Below are 4,429 nucleotides of genomic sequence, written 5' to 3' on the forward strand. Positions count from 1 at the left end.
AGAGACGGGGTTTCACCATGTTGACCAGGATGGTCTTGATCTCTTGACCTCGTGATCCACCCGCCTCGGCCTCCCAAAGTGCTGGGATTACAGGCTTGAGCCACCGCGCCCGGCCTGAGAAGGTGACTTCTTTACAGATTGCTCCATTATTAAAAGAAGTGCATATCAGAAGAAATATTAGAACATCAAGCATCTGTTTATATAAGAGAATGAAGTGTGGTTTTTAGGAAGACCACCTACATTTTTACATAGCTAACATTTCTATATGTCGTTTGACCAAGGTAGCAAAGTGAGAAGTAGAAACATATTTAAAAGTCACAATGCTGGTGTGACATAGTGGCTCATGCCTGTAATCCCAGCATTTGGGGAGGCTGAGGCAGGCAGATCGCGTGAGCCCCGGAGTTCAAGACCAGCCTGGGCAACATGGCAAAACCACATCTCAACAAAAAAATACAAAAATTAGCCAGGTATGGTTGTGCATGCCTGTAGTCCCAGCTACTCAGAAGGCTGAGACAGGAAGATCGCCTGAGCCCAGAGCGTCAAGGCTGCAGTGAGCTGCGAATGCACCAATGTGCTCCAGCCTAGGTGACAGAGTGAGACTCCTGTCTCCAGAAAAGAAAAAAATAAGTGAAAATGCCAAGCCAGAAAAGGGTAAAATAACTATCCACTGTATTTTATAATGCATAGTAGCCAATTCTTAATTATTCCTCTGAAGAGGAATTGATTACAGAATTAATTATATTTAGTAGTTCCAAAATCTCAAGTCATCAATTTCAGTTTTACTTCTCTCCCTAGTACAGCCATTGTCTTTCATTTAAACAGGGGTTTGCAAATAGCAAAGTCCACGTATTTGTATATCCCTACCTCTAATACAGATATGTATTGGCAGAACTCTTGAATAGAGAGAGGTCTACTATATTTTTCCTTATCATAGAAATTGGAAATAAGGGCCTTTAACTGCTCTATTTGAAAAGAAAAATAAGTTTTTAAAATGTTACCTACTTTAAAAGTAATCAAGACTATCATTATTGCTTACGTTGCTGGAGGTTAAACTAAGCCATAAAACCAAGTGTATAAATAAAATTCATTTTTTATTTTAAATGATTTCTCTGAACTGTAGGCCAGTTCTTTTGAAAAGCTGGTGGATTACACTGCTTATGAATGAAAATTCTCCCGTCAAGAGCCCTCACCTTTATTTTAACTCTAGAAAGATAAAAACCAATTTGTCATATTTTCCCTGAAAATAGCTAATGTAGTTTCAGTTCTTTGTTTTGCAGAGAAGTTAATTGCCCCCAAAATCGACTAAAGTATTCCTTCTATAGGTTATTGAGTTGTTCCTGCCACCTTTTCACTTTTTAAAAAGAACTTGCAACCTATTCTTATCATTTTTATTTTTAAAAAAATTAAAAACCTTATAGTTAGAAATTTTTTTGTCCTATTCATACCTAAGCAGTCTTATGGCAGTTTAAGCCAGTTTCTTCTAATTTTGGTTTTTAATTGGAAGACTTCACACAGGATTTTGTGCATACTTGTTGCCATTAACTGCTTGAAGTTCATTTTCCAAATTGCCTGTTATGGTTTTATAAATTCCAACTGTATGAATGGGCAACTACAGGAAAATGTCGTTTATGAATACACAACACACAAGTCATAACAAACAAATTTTTCTTCACTTCTTTGACTCATCTTAAGGGCCTACTTTTAAAAAGTCAGAATACACTGCTAGGCTACAGATACTAGTTCTTTCTTCTCAAACATACAAATTCATTGAAGATCATTATAACAAAATATTTTTTAAAAATCAATATCCTGGCCGGGCGCGGTGGCTCAAGCTTGTAATCCCAGCACTTTGGGAGGCCGAGGCGGGTGGATCACGAGGTCAAGAGATCGAGAACATCCTGGTCAACATGGTGAAACCCCGTCTCTACTAAAAATACAAAAAATTAGCTGGGCATGGTGGCGCGTGCCTGTAATCCCAGCTACTCAGGAGGCTGAGGCAGGAGAATTGCCTGAACCCGGGAGGCGGAGGTTGCGGTGAGCCGAGATCGCGCCATTGCACTCCAGCCTGGGTAACAAGAGCGAAACTCCGTCCCAAAAAAAAAAAAAAAAAATCAATATCCTTCCATATTGTGAATATATTTTGTTTCCTATAAAGCACAAGATGGATAATTTTGTTGAAATTTTTTTAGTTATCTGATCATGTAAGCTTCCTATTTTGGACTGAGGTTGTCTTCCAGATAAGCTAAAAATGACAAAATCAGACTAATATTTTTAATAAGGGATTTGCATTATAAGAGAAAGTGTTTTTTGTTGGATGGGTGGTTGGTTGTTTTTTTTCATCTAAATAAGAGAAGAAAATTACATTTTTTTCTTTGGTTTGGTTTGGTTTTTAAAAATATCCTGAAGAGTCATGGCCAAGTAATAAAGTTTTTATAATATTATATGTTATTTTGGCCAGGTGCTGTGGCTCACACCTGTAATTTCAGCACCAGGAGGCCGAGGTGGGCAGATCACTTGAGGCCAGGAATTCAAGACCAGGCTGGCCAACATGGCGAAACCCTGTCTCTACTAAAAATACAAAAAATTAGCCAGGTGTGGTGGTGCGTGCATGTAGTCCCAGCTACTTAGGAGGTTGAGGCTTGAGAATGGCTTGAACCTGGGAGACAGAGGTTGCAGTGAGCCGAGATCACATCACTGCACCTCCAGTCTGGGTGACAGAGCAAGACTGTCTCAAAAAAAAAAAATTATGTTATTTGAACAGGATTTGATGAACTTGGCCTGTTGTTGTCATTATGTTATATGGTTTTCTGTATGGCATGGAAAGTTTTCCTTTGTTCTTAAGTTGTAAAGGTGGTGGCAGTCCTGCATGCACTTTTTAATTCATTTGATATAACCAGATTCAAATCAGAAAGAGAGGATTGCCAAAAATTTGGGGGTAAATTTTGTTTTCTTTAGAATGGTAGTTTTCAGACCTTTTATTTAAGCTGTCAGAACTCTTTTTCAAATAAAATCTTATTTTGGGACTTCAATTTAGAAAACTGATTTAAAATCTTATTTTATCACTTGCAATATTGTGACTTGTAAAGTTCATCAATGAGAACACTGGAGCTTAGATGGCCATTACTATCTGATCTCATCCTCATTGATCCTAGTTTTTGTGTTTTAATTGCCCAATATCAAGAAAATTTTAATTCCTAAAGATAAGCAGTAGTTGCTAGTGCTGGCACTGCTGCTGTTTATTAACACCTCACTTTGTAACCTCAGCATACTTTTCAGTTAAGCAGAAATAACAAGAAAAAATTTACTTCTAAGCTTGTATATAAGTTAACCAGTCTTTATTATTTATTGCTCTATCTCCAGATTCTAACATACCATCTGTAATATAACAAGTACTCACTTAAATATTTATGGCATGAAGAAATGAATGAACCAGTAGCATTAGTATTCTACAGTGTACTACATTTTAACATATTTACGCATTTGAGCGTGAATTTGTATTTTAGATAGGTACATGTGAAGTTTGGATATAATATTTGTGGAATGCCTAAAGTCAGAACTAGATTCAGCTGGACTCAGTTTGAAGCCCGTTGTTTTAAAGAAATATATATATATTTCATAAAGATGACAAACAATCTCAGCTAAGGAGATCGTCCAGATAAATCCCTTTATCTTATATCTTCCTCTATAAGCTGGTCTTGAAAATAGTTGGTTTTGTGGGCTTTTAAAAATTTTTTTAAAGACAGGGTCTTAATTTCACTCTGTCTCCCAGGCTGGAATACAGTGGCACAATAATAAATAGCTCACTGTAGCCTAAAACTCCTGGGCTCAAGCAGTCCTCCCACCCCAGCCTCCAGAGTAGCCAGGACTACAAGTGCACACCACCATGCCCAGCTACTTTTTAAAAATTATTTGTAAAGTTTAGATCTTGCTGTGTTGTCCAGGCTGATCTTGAACTCCTGATGTCAAGCAGTCCTCTCACCTCAGCCTCCCAGTTTCTGGGATTACAGGCATGAGCCACTGTGCCTGGCCAACAGTTGGTTTCTAAATCAAACCTAGAAGTATGCATTTGCCAGGTGCAGTAGCTCACACCTGTAATCCCAGCACTTTGGAAGGCTGAGGCAGGCAGACTGCTTGAACCCAGGAGTTCAGGACCAGCCTGGGCAACATGGCAAAACCCCATCTCTACAAAAAACAAACAACAACGACCAAAGAAAAAAAACACACAAAAAATTAGCTGGGCATGGGTAGTACAAACCTGTAGTCCCAACTACTCAGGAGGCTGAGGTGGGAGGATCACTTGAGCCCAGATCAGTCACGCCACTGCACTTCAGCCAGGGAAACAAATAAAAAAACAAAGTCGTTTATATTCATCACAAAACAGACATGTTTTTATTGATAAAGATGAGAAGATTTTTTTTTTTTTTTTTTT

General features: G+C 38.1%; 1 protein-coding gene and 1 long non-coding RNA gene across 3 annotated transcripts in view; one reads left to right on the top strand and one right to left on the bottom strand.

The window, feature by feature from the left end:
• NLK (nemo like kinase) overlaps positions 1 to 4,429 on the top strand; it is a 158,958-nt gene that overhangs the window by 125,975 nt on the left and 28,554 nt on the right. The window lies entirely within an intron of this gene.
• LOC108296910 overlaps positions 1 to 4,429 on the bottom strand; it is a 41,365-nt gene that overhangs the window by 11,551 nt on the left and 25,385 nt on the right. The gene's annotated exons all lie outside the window — the stretch shown is intronic.

The sequence above is a fragment of the Cebus imitator genome, unplaced genomic scaffold (genome assembly GCF_001604975.1).
Source record: "Cebus imitator isolate Cc_AM_T3 unplaced genomic scaffold, Cebus_imitator-1.0 Scaffold751, whole genome shotgun sequence".
Classification (NCBI taxonomy): domain Eukaryota; kingdom Metazoa; phylum Chordata; class Mammalia; order Primates; family Cebidae; genus Cebus; species Cebus imitator.